Raw genomic sequence first — 17,835 nt, 5'->3', positions numbered from 1 at the left:
GGGTGGGAACATGGCCCACTCCTACCATATGGCCTGGGTGCCTTCAATGGGGAGAAGGAGCCCAGGATCAGTAGGAGTCCTGGTATCCTTGCTGGGTCCAACACAGTCCTAACCCTATCCATGTTGCCAGTGAACACCAGCTGTTGAATCAGGCAAGTAGTGGGGATGTGGCATGGTTACCAACAAGGAAAGACCAGAGCTGCTACAATATAAGAACTAGTGACAGGACTGGCCCAACGTGTCCCCTCACTCTAAACCATTTTGATTCCTTACTTGGCACCCTCAACAAGCAAGGGATTTAAGTACATTGATCTGTACCTCAGAGCCTGAAGGATCATAACTCACCCAAGACAATGGGCCAAAGCTGCCTTCCTGGGTCTCTGTGTGGTTCCACTCATCAGTTTCATCATGTGACACACCAAGAACACCTGCTATGCACCACACAGGCCCAATTACAACCTCCATCCACTCACCTAGAACACTGGCTCAAAGCTGCCTTCCTGGGTCTCTGTGTGGTTCCACTCATCAGTTTCATCAGGTGACACACCCAGAACACCTGCTACACCCACACAGGCCCATTTACAACCTCCATCCACTCACCTAGAATACTTGGTCCAAGAGGGCTCCAAGAGGCAGCTCATCTCACTGAAAGAAATTTTGGAATACAGGAGCTTAGGGAGGAATCTCCAATGTAGGACAGCAAATTTTACAGCAGGAAGCACACAACAAACCCAATGAGGATAGACTTTGTGTGAATCCTGCACAAGCAGCCAATCCTGCCCAAAGATCATGTCCTGACAAAGGGGGACTTTGAGTTCTCCAGTCCCTAGGGTCTCCTCCCCTGGAAGGCACCTGATTACCCCAAGTACCTCTAGCACCACTGTCACTAAGATGGGCCTCAGCGTAATCCTATTGAGAATGATTTTTAAGTCATCACCTCTCTTCAAGACAGTATGAGGTCTAAATTGATCTTCTGTATATAAAGAGAATTGAAAATGAATCTTGATGTGAATGGAATGGGAGAGGGAGCGGGAGATGGGAGGGTTGCGGGTGGGAGGGAAGTTATGGGGGAGAAAAAGCCATTGTAATCCATAAGCTGCATAATAGATATTAAAATATATTTATTCGCAGAGATCTTTCTGTGAATGAGATCCCAGTGGAAAGAACGGGGCCATCAAAGAAGGAGGTACCTTTCTCCGAAGGGAGGAGAGAACTTCCACTTTGACTATGACCCTATCGGAATAAGATCAAAGTCGGCGAACTCTAAAGGCTTCCATAGCCTTGGCAACTCATGACTAGAGCCTAGGGAGATTACTGACGCCATAAACAAGAGTGTCAAATTGTTAAGTCAGCAACAGGAGTCACTGTGTACTTACATCTCATGTGGGATCTGTCCTTAATGTGTTGTCTAATGTGCAGTGATGCTATAACTAGTACTGAAACAGTATTTTTACACTTTGTGTTTCTGTGTGGGTACAAACTGATGAGATCTTTACTAATTATATACTGAATCGATCTTCTGTATATAAAGATAATTGGAAATGAAAAAAAAAAACCTGGTGTTAAATTGGAAATGGCATAGAAAATTAATTAATTTTTTAAAAAAATATTATGTAGGATCTCTGTCTTTAATGTGCTGTACACTGTTATTTAATGCTATAACTAGTATTCCAACAGTATTTTTTCACTTTGTGTTGCTATGTGGGGGCAAAGTGTTGAAATCTTTACCTAATGTATGCTAAACTGATCTTCTGTATATAAAGAGAATTGAAAATGAATCTTGATGTGAATGGAAGGGGAGAGGGAGAGGGAAAGGGGAGGGTTGCGGGTGGGAGGGAAGTTATGGGAGGGGGGAAGCCATTGTAACCCATAAGCTGTACTTTGGAAATTTATATTCATTAAATAAAAGTTTAGTAAATGAAAAAAAAGTATGAAATTCAAACAGTAAGTCCAAAAATATAGATATTATATATTAAATATATATTATATATTATATATATATTAAAATATATAATATATATATATTATATATCCAGTGTCCTAGTGACCCATATAAAGCTTCCAGGCAGCCAGGAACATGCAGAGCCTGCTACCCAACCAAACCTCTGTCCCTGCATGGTGTATCCTCATCTAAGACCTCCTAGTGAATCTGAATCCTGCACCCACACAAATGCCTGACCCCTAGTGTTCCATGACAACTGGACAAATGAGCAAGGCAACTCAGAGCTGCTAATCTCACCTAGGATGAGAACCATCCCCCAGGAACCTTGCCATCCCCTTAGTTGGCTCCCAAACCTGGCCAGGGGTTCAAGCAATGCATTCTGGACCTCAGAGCACAAATGGACACACCTTGCTCTGGAGTACAGCATGAGTCAACTCTCCTGTGTTTCTGTGGATCCACCCCTTAGCTTTGCTTTGGGTGACCTGTCCTGACACTCAGATCCCAGCAAAGATACTGATCCCCACCATGCATTCACCTGGGAATTTCAGTGCTCCTTTCTTCCCCAGAGGCCTAAGTTTGGGATCTTTACCCTGGCTGAACATTCCAGCACTGGCATGGCTCAGAGGAGTGGTGGCAAGAGTCTCACCCAAGGAGTCCCTGAGGGAGCTCTGGTTGTACCAACAAGGTATCCTTGTCCAGGCCCAGAGCTCAGGTGCAGACTCTGAACACACACTGGAACCCATGAGTTCAGGCTATGGATCCTAAAGAAAATTTCCTCCAATGGACACTGTCTACTGAGTCTCATACACATCTCACAGTTGGTGTAAGGACATTGGACTGGACCATGGCCCTGCAGGTGCCATGGCACTGATGCCTGTACCCCCGTCACTGGGCACCTGAGTATCCCTCCATACTCAGTTTCAGGGGCCCTGTAACCCAGTTATAGCTCCAGGTTGCTAGATACTTGCAGAGCTGGCATCCTTGCCAAACCTCCTTCCCATCCTCAGTGTGGTCCTGGGCCAGACCTCTTAAGGATCTGAAACCTGAACCTTCAGAGACACCTGATCCCTGGAATCTGAATATTTCTGGCCACACCAATAAGGCAACACAGAGATGCTGCAGCCACCATGGGCATAGTGGCAGCTTTGAAAGTGCATGAACCTTCCATCGAAAGGTTTCCATTCCTTGCCAGGTCCCCACACCATGCTGGGGATTCAGGTAAGGTGTTCTGGACCTCAGACTCCAAAAGGGATCGGCTCATCAGAAGCATGGCCCTAGGCTGCCTTGGAGAGAATCATACTGCCAGCAGTGGCTACTTCTACCAATTCATCCTGCCCCAAGATCCAGCTCCTATGCTTTAACAAGGCTGGGCAATCAAGCAATGACCCAGTCTAAATATCATGCCCTGGTCCTAACAACAAGGCATCACCTTTCAGGCCTGGGAGTTCAGGTGTTGGTTGCATGCACACAATAGATTCTTAGAGTTCAGAATATGTACAACTGAGACACATTCCACCCATGGTTACAGCCTGCTGCAGTCCTGTACACATCACAAAGACAGGCTTATTCTCATCTAAGGCCTCCTAGGGAATCTAAACCCCGTACCTACACAGAGGCCTGACCCCTAGAGTTCAACAAATGCCAGACAAACAGGCAAGTCAACCCAGAGCTGCTGAAGCTCACTTAGGACACGTGGGGGCACTGGCTTAATGTGAACCATCCCCCAGGAACTTTGCTATACTTAAATTGGCCCCCAAACCAGGCCAGGAGCTCATGCAATACATTCTGGACCTTAGTGTACAATTGGGCACAGATTGCTCTGGAGCATGGCCTGGGGCAACCCTCCTGTGTCTCTGTGAATCCACTGCTTAGGCTTGCACTGGGTGACCTGGCCTGGCACTCAGATATCTAGAAAAGACCCCTTGGTTCCTGTCATGGACTCACCTGGGAGTCCACTGTTCCTTTCCTCTCCTGAGGCCCAAGTTTAGGCCTTTACCCTGGCTGAACATTCTAGCGATGGCATGGCTCAGAGAAGTGGTGGCAAGAGTCTCATCCAATGAGTCCCCAGGGCATTCTGATCCTGAAAACACAGTATTGTCCTAGTACAGGGGTTCAGGTGCAGGCTACAAGCACAAGCTGGATCCCATGAGTTCAGGATATGGACTCCAAAGAAAACTTGCTCCAATAGATGCTGCCTTCTGAGTCCCATGCACATCCCACAGTTGGAATAAGGGTATTGGGTTGGACCATGGCACTGCAGGTGCCATGGCAAAGATGCCTGCATCCTCCCTTACTGGGCATCAAACTGATCATCCCTGCATCCTAGGTTCCAGGGGATCTGCAACCTAATTGCAGATCCCAGGCTGCTAGAAACCTGAACCTGCAGAGCCAGCATCCCTGCCAAGTCTCCCTCCTATACTCAATGTGGTCCTTGGCCTAGACCTCTTAAGGAAGCTGAAATCTGCACCTTCAGAGATGCCTGATCCATGGAGTCTGAATACTGCTGGTCACACCAACAAGGTAACACTGAGATACGGCAGCCCCATAGGTACAAGGCGGCTGAAAGTGCATGAACCCTCCGTCAGAAATGGTTTCCATTCCTTGCCAGACTCCCACACATCGCCAGGGATTCAGATATGGTGTCCTGGACTTCAGACACCAAATGGGGACAACTCACTCAGAAGCATGCCCCCAGCCTGCCATTTTGTGTCTCCTAAGGTACATCCCTAAAGCTTGCATTGAGTGACTGTCCATGATACACAGTTCCACCACAGTGTACCCATTATCCATGATATCCACTCACCTGGGAACCAGGACCCAAGTGTGACCCTCCAGGTAGCACATCTCACTGGAAGAACAAAGGGATGAAGGGAGAAGGAACCACCCAAGCCGTGCTCACAACTTGGCCAGTTGGGATCACATAAAATGCCCAAGGAGGAAGAAGCTTGGCCTGATCCAGCAGGAGCAACCACTCTTTCCTGAGAACTGCATTCAGAACTGGGGGGAACCTCCAGGCATACATTCCTATGTATCACCCCTCAAAGGCACTTGTGGTCCCTAGGGTTCTTTTGACTACTGTCACTAGACTGGGCCTCAGTGTAATCCTATTTAGCATAATTTTTAAGTCATCATCTCTGAGATAGTATGAGGTCTCATCATTGACCCAACCTCATTAAACACACCTGGAGGAGTAGCTGGACCCATCCCAACTTAAGAATCTCAATGGATGGATAGGCTTACCATGGACAGTACTGGTCATTCAGTTGAGTGTGAACAGACAGCAGGCATAGACTAGGGTGCATAGGTTCCAGAACATAATTTGGCATCATTGGCCTAGTCGAGTCCTCCCTGGAGCACCAGCCTGTAGGCATAGTGGTGTCTAGCAAACTGCTGGGCCTCTTGGTCACTAGAACAGAAAAGGACACTTGGACAGGATCATCCTGCCAGCAGCGGCTACTTCCACCAATCCTTCCTGCCCCTAAGATCCAGATCCTATCCAGAATCTAGGCTGGACAAGCAAGCAATGGCTCATTCTAAGCATTAGAAGACTGGTCCCACAAGACAAACCCAAGGAGACACCCATGGTGCCCTGGACCTACAAACATGGGGTAACTGTATAGGCCTGGGAAAAGGTTGGAGGATGTGTGAGCAGAGAATTCTAGGGGCTAAGGCTATGCCACCCAGAGACACATACATCCTATGGTCACTTCCCATCGCAGTACAGTCCACATCCCAAAGATGGGTAGAGGCATTAGGCTGGACCATGATCCCTATGCATAGGGAGCTGAAGAACAAGCCTGAGCATGGCCCTGCAATGTGGCCAGTAGGGAGCATACACCAAGTTCATGGAGGAAGGAGCTTATGTGGTTGCAGCAGGAGCAACCACTCAAATGTGGGGGCTACATCCTGGCCTGGGGGGCATGCAGGTGTCCAATACCCAGGTTCTCCTTCCTGGGAAGACTCATGTGGACCCTGGGATACTTCTGATCTACTGTCAGTAGGCTGGGCCTCAGTGTATTCCTATTGAGTATGAGTTTTAAGTTATCATGTCACTTGGAGACAGTATGAGGTCTCATCATCAAGCCAACCCAAGTAAACACAGCAAGAGAAGCTCCTAATGCCTTACCCACTCCGTGGCCTGGATGGATTGGTGTACCATGGGCAGTCCAAATGTTTCCTATACCTATGGGGTGACAACCCCAGCTCATGGGCCATTAGACCTAGACTACAGCCTTGCCACATGGTACTGGGCCCCCTTGGCTTCCTCTGCTGACATCATCTGTGGGACAAGTAGGCGAATGGGTATTAAAAGTCAACAGATCCAGGCAAGGGTGTGCTCGTTCCAGAGAATTCTTTGGCCTCATTGGCCCTAGTGAGTCCTCCTAGGACCCCACCCTTGTAGGTGGGGTGGGCACTGGCAAGTTTTCCCAAACCTTTGGCCTCTTTGTCAGTGGGACAGAGAGATAAACTCAAGCAGGATCTTCTTGCCAGCAGTGGCTAAAACCATCAGCCCTTCCTGCTCATAAGACCCACATCCAAGTCAGAACCTGCTGTTAAATCAAGCAGTGGCCCAGCCTAAACTTCAGATAACTGGTCCCAAGACATGCCCAAGGGAAACTCATAGGGCCTTTGGCCTACCAATATGGGGTTGCTGTACAGGCCCATGAGCTTGGGTGTAGGAAGCGAGAGCACAGTGGTTTCTGGGCAATCAGGCTGTATCCCGCACAAACACCTGCCTCCATTTGTAACTGCCCACCACAGTACCAACACATCTGAAAAATGGTGTAGGGTAACTGGGCTGAACCATTGCCGACTTGTACCATGGGGCCTTGATGCCTCCCTTGAGGGAGTGAGAGCCAAGTCCAGGAGGTAAACTGTCATCCTTAATGGGCACAACTCAGTCTGTGGTCTGTCGACATGGTCCTGAAACACCAACCCCTAACAAAGTCAGCATTTTAAATTATCATGGGGCCATGGGGTATACATGACTCTACTCTGTGGGTGCCAAGGCCCAGGTGTTGGCACCCCCATGAAGACACTAGCTCAAGAATCATTGGGCTCTAGGCTCCAGTGGCCCTTTGACCCACATGAAGCTCCCATGCTGCCAGGCACCTGTAGTGCTGGCTGCTCCACCAAAAACTCACTGCCTGGCATAGCAGTCCAAATGTGTCTCATATGGGATGATAAGCCCTATCCCTACACAGAGGTCTGATACCTGTGTCTCCCACTTTTGACCATACCAGCATCGCAACCCAGAGCAGCTAAATCCCACCTAAGACAATTGGAGGCATTGGTTCCACGTGAACCCTCCTCACATTGGCCACAAACAAGGCCAGAGATTCAGAAAGTTTTCCCCTTCAGTGCCCAAGGGGAAAAACTACTACTGGAGCACACCCAAAGACTGCCTTCCTGTGTCTCAGTGAGTCTACCTCTTAGGTTTTCATTGGAAGATCTACACTGACACCCATTTCCCACACAGAGAAATGATGATCTTCACCATCCAGTCACCTGGGATCTGGGAAACAAGGGTGACCAGATGGGCAGCTATATCTCAATTTTAGACATGAGGGGATTGAGGAAGCTGAAGAAGGAGCCCTCAACATGGCCACACAACTCAAATAGCCTGGAGCACACATCAAGTCCAAGTAAGAATGTTTGGTTAGTCCTGCAGGAGCAGCTGCTCCTAAGTAAGTACTGTATCCTGGCCTGCATGCCTCTGGGTCTCCAGTCCCCAAAATCTTCTCTCCTGGAAAGCATGTTGGACCCTAGGATATTCTTGACAAACTGTCACTAGGCTGGGCCTCAGTGTAATCCTATTAAGCATGATTTTTCAGTCATTATCACTATTGGAGACAGTATGAGGTCTCTTCATTGACCCAACTCCAGAAACCACACCACGGGAAGCCCATTGCACCATGTCACCTCCAGGGCCTTGAAAATTGGTTTATCAGAGGCAGTCCTGGTCATCACCTTGTCCAACAAGGCTGGCAGCACCAGCTCATGGGCTGCTGGAGCCTTGGCCATACCTCCAGGCACTGGAACCCATGTGGCCTTCCATTGGTGATATAATCTGAGAGACAGTAAGGGGGAAGGTATGAATAGACAACAGGAGTATGCTCTGGGCACACACTGGTTCGAGTGCCCTTTGGCACAATTGGCCCTTCTGAGTCCTTTAGGATGCTACCACTGTAGGTATGGTGGTATTGTGCAAGCTCTGCCTGCCTCACCTGAATAGTGCTGGGTCTCTTGGTCACTAGGTCAGCATCCTCCACTGCTCTCTCCTGACCCCAGTCCCCAGGATCCAGCAGGGAGCTGGGCTAGACAACCAAGCACTGGCACTGAATTGGCAAGAGGGCTAGCTGAACAAGATACAATCAAGGAGTCCCCCATAGGGCCCTGGGACTAACAAAAAGTCATCACAATCCAGGCCCTGGCAATCAGGTCTAGGCTATATGTACACGGCATATCCCTAGAGTATACACTGTGCTTCTCGGATATACCTTCCTCCTGTGGTTTCTATACAACTCAGTACATTATACATCTCAAAGAAAGGGTATGGGCATTGGGCTGGACCACAACCTACACCTACTGTGGGACCTTGGTGCATCCCATGGAGCAGTGGGAGCCCAGTGCCAGGAGGAGCCCCGCCATGCTTTCTCTGCTCACCTCAGTCTGATGCCATCCACATGGCCTGTTAATGCCAGTTCCTGAACAGGGTGAATGGCAGGGATATGCATGCCTGGCAACATGCTGTAGGAGACACATCATTTTTATTGGCACCCCCTGAATGGTTACTAGCCCTATAGTCCTCTGTCCTAGGCTCCAGTGGCCCTGCCTACCACCTGAAGATCCCAGGCTCCTGCATAGTCATTGCCACTCCAATTCTCTCACCCTGCCTTGACATGGCTTGGACCTGGATCCACCAAATCTAAAACCTACCCCCACACAGAGTCTTGTTTGCCAGGGTTAGCCCACATTCAGCCTCAACAGCAAGTCAACCTAGAGCTGTTGATGCCCAGCTAGGTCTTGTGGCATCACTGGACCCAGGTTAATCCTCACTCAGAAATGCTTCCATTTCTTGTTTGAATCTCTGAACAAGGCAGAAGTTCATGTAAGGTTCAGGTAATGTTCAGGACATTACCCAAAGTGGCATAGCTCATGCAAGAGGACTGCCTGAGGATACCTTCTTTTAACTCCATGGATCCACCCCTGAGGTTCATGTCGGGTGACCCAACAGAACCACTGCTGCCCCACACAGGCACATTGACACCCTCTATCCACTCACCTGGGTGTAAAGGTACACTAAAACTGGATGTAAGGGTATCCTGAGTGCAGCTCCTTTCAATGAAAGACAGAAAGGGATGAAAGGATCTGAAAAATGAGCCCCAAGTATGATCTTGCAACTCAAACAGTGGGTAGCACACAACAAACACAAGGAAGATGGAGCATGGGTGCACCTTGCATGAACAGCGCTTCAGTCTGGGCACTGTGTCCTGGCCTGTGAGGCCTTGAGATCTCCAGTCCCCAGAGTCTCCTCTGTTGGAGGGCACATGGTTACCCTAAGGTCCTCTTGCACCACTGTCACTAGGATGGGCCTCAGAGTAATCCTATTGAGCATGATTTTTAAGTCATCATCTCTCTTCAAGACAGTATGAGGTCTCATCATTGACCCAACCCTAGGAACCATACCATGGAATCCCATTGTCACTGCCGTAACACTATAGCTCATAGAACTGGCTTACCTCAGGAAGTCAGTGAAGTTTCATTCAACCACAGGGATGGAACAACAAGCTTCAGGTCTCATGGGCCCTTGACCACAGCCCTTGTCCCCATGGCACTGGACCTGGGCAATGGGGGAGTAAGCATGCTCTGGATCCAGTGTATTGTATTCTTCCCCTGCTGTCTGTTCACACCCATTCACCTTCCTATCCCACAGTTAATGTCACCAATGGAAGTCCCTATGAGGTCCCCAAATTCCTCTTGCACTAATGTTTAGGTTGGGCCTCAGGTTAATCCTATTGAGCATGATTTTTAAGTCATCATTTCTCTTCAAGACAGTATGAAGTCTTATCATAGACCCAATCCCAGGAACCATAGCACAGGATGCACCTGGCACTACGCCACCTCCAAGGCTGATTTCTGGCTTACCACAGGCAGTTGCGAACATTTCCTTTTTCAATGGTGCTAGCATAGTGAGCTCTTAAACTGATTGTGCCATGACAACAGCCCTTGCCTCTTAGGCACTGGAACACAAGCATACGTGCTCCTGTGATATCTGTGGATCTGGGAGGAGGTAGGTGTGAACACAGAGCAGGTGCAGGCTAGATACACTGGCTCCAGAGCATGCATTGGCCCTGTTGGCCCAGGTGGGGCTCACCATGAAGCCAACCCTATAGATGTGGTGGGATCAGAAAAGCCCCACTCTCTTGTTTGAGAACTGCTAGGTCTGTTGGTCACTGGTCCATAGAGGGCTACCCAGGCCAGGTTGCCCTCCTGGAGATGGATTCTATTAAAGCTCCTTTCTGACCCCAGTACCCAAGATTCAGCAGGACCTGGGCTGTACACTCAAGCAGTGGCATAGAATTGGTCTCAGAGGACTGGTCACATGAGACATACCCAGGGAGGCCCTAGTGATGCTCTGGTTCTAACAAACAAGACATCCCCATTCAGGTCTGGGAGCTCAGGTTCTGGTTGCATGAAAAGAATTCTCGAAATTCAGAAAGTGTGCACCAGAGACACATTCCTCCTATGGTCACAACCCACTGCAGTCCTCTACACATTGCAATGATTGCATTCTGGCCTCCAGCTGGACCATGGCACAGCCATACCATGGAGCCTTTTGATATCCCCTGGAGGAGTAGGACCAGGGAATCTAGGAGGGGACCTAACATCCTTGCTGAGATCAGCTCAGTCTGAAGTCCACCCATCTGGCCTGGGAAGGCCAGAGCTGAGATAATGGATATGATTGGCACCAACCTGTGGGTGTCCTGGCCTAGGTTTTGGCACCCCCATAACATGGCACTGGCCAGAGAGCCCCTGGATCATGGCTTCATAGTCCTCATAATTTGTTTAAAGCCCCCAGGCAGCCAGGCACCTACAGAGCCTGGTACCACACCAAAACTCTCCTACCTTGGTATGTCCTCATCTAAGGCCTCCTAGGGAATTTAGACCCTAACCCCACACAGAGGCCTGACCCCTAAACTTCAAAACTTCTGACCAAACAGGCAAGTCAACACATAGCCACTGCAGCTAACCTAGGACAAGTCGGGACACTGAACTAATGGGAATCATATCCTGGAACCTTAATTGGCACCAAAACTAGGCCAGGAGTTCAATCAATGAATTCTGGACCTCAGTGCCCAAATGGGCACAGCTTGCTCTGGAACACAGCCTGTGGCAACCCTACCGTGTCTTTGTTGGTCCATCCTTTAGGCTTGCATTGGGTGATCCACCTGAACACTAACATCCCTAGAAAAGATCCTTGGTCCCTGCCATGCACTCACAGGGAGTCCACTGTTCCTTTCCTCCCAAGAGGCCTACATTTGGGACTTTACCCTGGCTGAACATTCTAGCACTGGAAAAGCTCAGAGGAGTAGTGGCAAGAGCCTCAACCAAGGAGTTATAGTGGGAGCTCTGGTCCTACAAATACAGTATATCTGTCAAGATCCAGGGGCTTAGGTGCACGCTCTGAGAAAACAATGAAACCTGTGAGTTCAGGATACGGACCCCAAAGGAAACTTCTTCCAGTGGATGCTGCCTACTGTGTCTCATGCACATCCTACATTGGGGTAAGAATACTGGATTGGATCATGGCCTTGCAGGTGCCACGTCACAGATACCTGTAACCCCCTCATTGGGCATCAAACTAATCACCCCTGTGTCCCATGTTCCAGGGGCCATGCGACCCAGTTACAGATCCCAGGCTGCTAGAGACCCACAGAGCTGGAATACTTGCCAAATTTCCCACCTATCCTCAATGTGGTCCTCGGCCCAGACCCCTTAAGGTATCTAAACCTGCACCTTCAGAGATGCCTGATCCCTAGTGTTTCAATACTGCTGGTCACATGAAAAGACAACATAGAGATGCTGCAGCCTTCACAGGCACAGTGGCAGATTTGAAAGTACATTAACCCTCCATCAAGAAGAGTTTCCATTCCTTGTCAGGTACCCACATCAGGCAGGGGAATCAGGCATGTTGTTTTGGACATCAGAGCCAAAAGTGGTATAGCTCACTCAGAAGCATGTCCCCAGGCTGCCTCTTGTGTTTCCCAGGGTACACTCCAAAGGCTTTTATTGGGTGTTCAGCCATGTTACCCAGCTTTACCACAGAGGGCCCTATAGCTATGCCATGCAACTCACCTAGGAACCAGGATGCAAGTGTGACCTGCAGGGTAGCACATCTCACTGGAAGAAACAAGAGGGAAAAGAGAGATGATGAAGGAACCACGTAAATCGTCCCCACAACTTGGCCAGTTGAGTTTACATACTATGCCCAAGGAGGAACATGGCTAGATACAGTAAGAGCAACCACTATTTCCTAGGGAGTTCAGTCAGGACTAGGGGGGGCCTTCAGTTGTGCATTCCTATGGGTCCCCCCTGAAAGGCACTTGTGGACCCCAGGGCCTCTTGACACATTGTCCCTAGGCTGGGCCTCAGCATAATCCTATTGAGCATTATTTTTAAGTCATCATCTCTCTTCGAGACAGTATGAGGTCTCATCATCAACCCAACCCCACTAAACACATCAGGAGCTGTCCCTGGAGCCATCCTAACTTAAGGGTCTGGATGGATAGATTGGCTTACCACAGGCAGTACTGGTCATTGAGTTGGGTGTGAACAGATAGCAGGCCCAGATCATAATGCACAGGTTCCAGAGCATGATTTGGCTTCGTAGGCCCAGGGGAGTCCTCTAAGGAGTCCATTGCTTTAGGTATTCTGTGTCTAGAAAACTTCTGAGCCTCTTGGTGACTAGAACAGAGAAGGACACTCGGACAGGATCATCCTGCCAGCAGAGGCTACTTCCATCATTCCTTCCTGCCCCCAGATCCAGGTCCTATCCAGAAACTATGCTGGAGAAGCAAGCAATGGCCCAGCCTAAGCACCAGAAGACAGGTCCCACAAGATAAACCCAAGGATACAGCCATGGTGCCTTAGGTCAACCAACATGGGGTCACTGTCCATGCCAGGTCAACCAGTTGCAGGATAGGTGAGCACAGAAGATCCTGGGAGCTTAGGTAAGCCACCCAGAGACAATTTCAGCTTATGTCCATTCACACATAAAGATGGGGTAGGGGCATTAGGATGGACCATGTACAACTCTACTATGGGGCCTTGCTGCCTCCCATGGAGGACTGGGAGAATGGGTCTAGGAGGTACACTGGCATCTCTGATGGGCCCAATTCAGTCCTAGTCATTCCTCATGGCCCACAAACTCCAGCATCTCGAGGAGGCAAAGGAGGGAATGGGTGTCCCTTGAACCACCCTACAGGAGCCATGGCCCAGGTATTGACACTCCCAAATGAGGCTCCAAACTAAGAGTCTCTGAGACCTAGAATCCAGAGGCCTTGTGACCCACATAAAGCTACCAGGCTTCCAGATACTTGCAGACCCAGCTGCTCCACCAAGCTCCCTCACTTGGTGTGGTTATTCACCTGTGCCATATAAAGGAACTGAGTCCTGCTTACACACAGAGGCATAATCCCTAGTGTCTGCCCACCTACGGCCATACCAGCAAGAATCTGGGATGTTAGGGTATCCTTCCCAGCAGCATATCTGACTGGAAGATCAAGGGAGCACAGGGAGCTGAAGAAGGAGCCTGAGTATGGTCCTGCAATGTGGCCAGTAGAGAGCACACACCGAGTTCAAGGAGGAGGAGTTTTTGTGGTTTCTGCACAAGTAGCAGCTCAAGCCTGGGGATTACAGACTGGCCTGGGGGACATGCAGGTATCCAATACACAGGTTTTTCTTCTGTGAAAGGCATGTGTAGAACCTGTAGAATCAACTGTTTGTGACTTGGCTGAGCCTCAGTGTAATCCTATTGAGCGTGAGTTTTAAATCATCATGTCACTTTGAGACAGTATGAGTTCTCATCATCAATCCAACCCCAGGAAAAACAGCAAGAGAAGCCCCTAAAGCCAACTCCATGGTCAGGATGGATTGGCATACCATGGACAGTCCTAGACATTTCCTACACCTATGGCACTGACACTGTCAGCTTATGGGCCACTAGACCTAGACCACAGCTCTTATCCATGTGGCTCCTGGGCCCCTTTGGTTACCTCTGCTGACATCTTCTGTGGGATAAGGAAGTGAATGGTTGTGAACAGTCAGCAGGGCCAGCTACATTTAAATGGTTCCAGAGTGTGCTTTGGCATCGTGGACATGTAAGTCCTCCTAGGAGCCCATCATGTAGCTGTGGTAGAGACTGGCAAGTTCTGCATACTTCACTCAAAACTGTAGGGCCTTTGTTCACTGGGACAGAGAGGGACACCCAGGCAGGATCTTCTTGCCAGCAGTGGCTAAATCCACCAATACTTCTTGCACCCAATACCCATGTACATGCTGGACCCAGGCTGATCAAGCAGGCAATTTCCCAGAAGACATACACTAGGGTAATTTGTAGGGCCTTCAGTTTACTAACAGAGTTGTAGTACATGCCTGGGAGTTTGGGTGCAGGCTGAGAGTGCACAGTGGATTCTGAGAGATCAGGCTGAGGCCTTCAGAAACAAATTTCTCCTATTGTTACTACCAACCACAGTATCAACATATATGAATAAGGGGTGGACACATTGGGCTGGGCCTTGGCACATTTCTACCATGGAGACTTGATAATTCTCAAGCAGAAGTGGGAGCCTAGGCCCAGGAGTTGCACAGGCACCTTTGCAGGGCCCAACATCGTCTGAGCCCATCAATGTGGATAGTGAATGCCAGCCTCTAGGTGAGGCAATTACCAGGGATGGGATGTGGCTAGCACCACCCTGAAGGTGCCATGGCTCGGGCATTGGTACCTCCCTGATAAGACACCAGGTTGAGAATCCACGGGCCCTAGGCTCCAGAGATCTTGTGAGACAGGTAAAGATCCCTGGCTTCCAGGCACCTGTAGAGCCAGCTGTTCCATGAAACTCACTGACTTCTTGGTGTGTCATCTGTATGGGCCTTATTTGGGATCAGAGCCCTACAATTACACATAGTCCTGATCCCTGTGTCTGCCCACCTATAGCCATACTAGCAATATAATCATGGGCCATTGCTGGTAAGGTATTCATGACATCAACCCAAAGGCACACAGCTCGCTCAAGAAGACTGTCCAAGTCTGCTTTCCTGTGTCTTCATAGGTCCAAACCTGAGGCTCATCTAGGGTGACACATCAGAACCCCTGCTACTCCAGGCCCATTGACACCATCTATCCACTCACCTGGAAACTGAAGTGCAAAAGTGCCCTCCTGCGCAGCTTCTCTCACTGAGAGACAGAAGGAGATGAAAGGATCTAAGAAGGAGACTCAAGCGATGCCCTGCAACTTGGACAATGGGGAGCACACAAAAAAACAAAGAAAATGAAGATAGGTGCATCCTGCATGAGCAGCCACCCCAGTGTGGACACTGTGTTCTGGCCTGTGAGACCTTGAGGTCTCCAGTCCCCAGGGTCTCCTGCCCTGGAAGGCACCTGGTTACCCAAGGTCCTCTTGCACCTCTGTCACAAGCTGGGCCTCAGCGTAATCCTATTGAGCATGATTTTTAAGTCATCATCTCTCTTCAAGACAGTATGAGGTCTCTTCATTGACCCAACCCCTGGGAACACACCACAAGAACCCCTAGGAGCCATCCCAATGACAGGGCTTGTTAAGATTTTCTTACCTCAGGCTGTCCTGGACATTCCTTCTTCAACATGGCTGATGTCACCAGCTCATTAATTCCTGGGACCTTGACCATATCTCTTGCAATGGGGTCTGTTCTCCACAGGGGTTCCTCAGCTGACATTATCTATGGACACAGAGATGGTTGGGAGTGAACAGACATCAGGAACAGGCCAGGAAACACTGACTCCCAAGCGTGCTTTGACTCTGTAGGTCCAGGTGAGGCTTCCAAGAGGCTGCCCCTGTAGGCATCTTGGTTTGGAAAGGTTCTGATCACTTAGCCTGAAATTTTTGGGCTTCTTGGTCACAGGGCCAGAGAGGGCAATTCATACTGTGTTACCATGCTGGAATATTCTAATCCCACTCTGCTTCTTTTCTTGTGCCTAAATCTGGCCTGGGACCTGGGCTGGACTAGAAAGTGCTGCCATGAACTTGATATCAGAGAATTGATGGCATGAAATGCATCACAGAAGGCCCTTATGGGGCCTTGTGATAACCCACAAGGCATTCCTGCCTAGGCCAGGCCTGTGTGTTAAGGGAGAGTCCATGGACACAACTTGCTTCCCAAGATCTCCATCTATGCACTTCCTCCCATGGTCTCTGCCCACCACAGTCCTGTACAAATCCTTAAGTTGGTGAAGGGTCATAGGCCTGGACCACAGATCCTTTGTGGATCTTTGGAGCATCTCATGGAGCAGTAGGAGCCAGGGACGAGGAGGGACGCTGTCCTTAATAGGTTCAATTCAGTTCAAAGCTAACCGATGTGGCAGAGAATGCTGGCCCTTGGATGAGCCAAGTGCCAGGGATGGGGCAGGCTGGGCACCACTGTACAGGTGCCCTGGACTAGGTGTCTGAATCCCCCTGACTAGACAGGGCCTGATGTGCTTTGTCCTAGTATGCAGCTACCATGTTGCCAGGCATGTGAAGCTATGATGCTGCCAGGCACCTGTAGAGTCAGCTCTCCCATTAAACTTCCCTCACTTGTGATTGTTGTCATTGGCCCAGGCTTCCAACAGAATCTGTGCCACTCCCCAACAAAGACGCCTGATCCTAAGTAAAATGCACTCCAAGCCAAAAAATCAAGACAATTCAGAGCTATTGCATTGTACCTAGGACAAGTGGGGTCAATGTCCCCACATAAACCCTACCCCAGGATACACTGTCAACCCTCAGCTGGCCCCTGAACCAGGCCAGCAGTTGTTGCAAGGTGTTCTGTACCTCAGAGACCAGAGACAAGGCTGGCTCTGGAGCACAGCCCAAAGCAGTCTTCTTTTTTGCCATGGGTCCACCTCTTGTGCTCATGACAGATGCTCAGAGCATGATCCTCACCATCCACTCACCTTGGATGTGGGATGCAATGGTCATAAGCCAGGTAGCACATCTCACTCAAAGGCATAAGGTGATGAAAGGAGCTGAAGAAGGAGCCCCAGCACGGGACCACAACCTGGTCCATGTAATACACACCCCACCCCAATGTGGAAGAAGCTTATGTGGACCCTAAAGAGCAGGAGCTGCTGCCTGGGACTGTTTTCCAGCCAGGGTAGCTTCATGTCTACAGTCCCCAGTGTCTCTTGCACTGGAAAGCATGTGGAGATACTGGTGTCCTCGTGCTATACTGACGTTAGGTTTGCTTCTGTGTAACCCTATTGAGCATGATATTTAAGTCATCACCTCTCTTTGAGACAGTATGAGGTCTCATCATTGATCCAACCCTAAGAACCACAACATGGAATCCCATTTTTGCCTCCCTAACACTATGGTGTATGGCCCGTATGATTTTCCCCATGGGCATTTGAACCCACAGGGTCTCCCTTTGGTGACATCATCTGTGGGACAGGAAGATGAATGAGTGTGAAGAGACAGCAGGGGCATAATAGGATATACTGGATCCAGAGCATGCATAGGCCCCCTTCGGTCCAGGTGAGGCTTCTAGGAGCCCACCCCTATAAGTGTTTGGTCTTGGTGACTGACAGGCCTTCCAGGGCAGAATCATCCTACTGAAAGTGGCTAACACCATCACTCCTTCAAGCCCATGAGACC

General features: G+C 49.5%; 10 non-coding genes across 10 annotated transcripts; all 10 read right to left on the bottom strand.

Annotated features, from left to right (window-relative positions):
- Positions 1-893: 893 nt before the first annotated feature.
- On the bottom strand, positions 894-972 carry LOC133770758 (small nucleolar RNA SNORD115). The gene has a single exon (XR_009867457.1). It is a non-coding gene; the product is annotated as a small nucleolar RNA SNORD115 (small nucleolar RNA).
- Positions 973-5,030: 4,058 nt separating this feature from the next.
- Positions 5,031-5,107, bottom strand: LOC133770737 (small nucleolar RNA SNORD115). The gene has a single exon (XR_009867438.1). It is a non-coding gene; the product is annotated as a small nucleolar RNA SNORD115 (small nucleolar RNA).
- An 839-nt stretch (positions 5,108-5,946) lies between these two features.
- LOC133770768 (small nucleolar RNA SNORD115) lies at positions 5,947-6,027 on the bottom strand. The gene has a single exon (XR_009867466.1). It is a non-coding gene; the product is annotated as a small nucleolar RNA SNORD115 (small nucleolar RNA).
- A 1,712-nt stretch (positions 6,028-7,739) lies between these two features.
- Positions 7,740-7,820, bottom strand: LOC133770735 (small nucleolar RNA SNORD115). Its single transcript, XR_009867436.1, has one exon. It is a non-coding gene; the product is annotated as a small nucleolar RNA SNORD115 (small nucleolar RNA).
- Positions 7,821-9,533: 1,713 nt separating this feature from the next.
- On the bottom strand, positions 9,534-9,614 carry LOC133770697 (small nucleolar RNA SNORD115). Its single transcript, XR_009867399.1, has one exon. It is a non-coding gene; the product is annotated as a small nucleolar RNA SNORD115 (small nucleolar RNA).
- A 327-nt stretch (positions 9,615-9,941) lies between these two features.
- Positions 9,942-10,022, bottom strand: LOC133770740 (small nucleolar RNA SNORD115). Its single transcript, XR_009867440.1, has one exon. It is a non-coding gene; the product is annotated as a small nucleolar RNA SNORD115 (small nucleolar RNA).
- Positions 10,023-12,589: 2,567 nt separating this feature from the next.
- LOC133770717 (small nucleolar RNA SNORD115) lies at positions 12,590-12,670 on the bottom strand. Its single transcript, XR_009867419.1, has one exon. It is a non-coding gene; the product is annotated as a small nucleolar RNA SNORD115 (small nucleolar RNA).
- Positions 12,671-13,960: 1,290 nt separating this feature from the next.
- Positions 13,961-14,041, bottom strand: LOC133770763 (small nucleolar RNA SNORD115). Its single transcript, XR_009867461.1, has one exon. It is a non-coding gene; the product is annotated as a small nucleolar RNA SNORD115 (small nucleolar RNA).
- Positions 14,042-15,644: 1,603 nt separating this feature from the next.
- LOC133770680 (small nucleolar RNA SNORD115) lies at positions 15,645-15,725 on the bottom strand. Its single transcript, XR_009867383.1, has one exon. It is a non-coding gene; the product is annotated as a small nucleolar RNA SNORD115 (small nucleolar RNA).
- Positions 15,726-17,424: 1,699 nt separating this feature from the next.
- On the bottom strand, positions 17,425-17,503 carry LOC133770766 (small nucleolar RNA SNORD115). Its single transcript, XR_009867464.1, has one exon. It is a non-coding gene; the product is annotated as a small nucleolar RNA SNORD115 (small nucleolar RNA).
- Between the last annotated feature and the right edge of the window lie 332 nt (positions 17,504-17,835).

The sequence above is a fragment of the Lepus europaeus genome, chromosome 11 (genome assembly GCF_033115175.1).
Source record: "Lepus europaeus isolate LE1 chromosome 11, mLepTim1.pri, whole genome shotgun sequence".
In the NCBI taxonomy this organism is placed as follows: Eukaryota; Metazoa; Chordata; class Mammalia; order Lagomorpha; family Leporidae; genus Lepus; species Lepus europaeus.
Note: the sequence above shows the minus strand (reverse complement) of the source record. Positions and strands in the feature narration are given on the sequence as shown.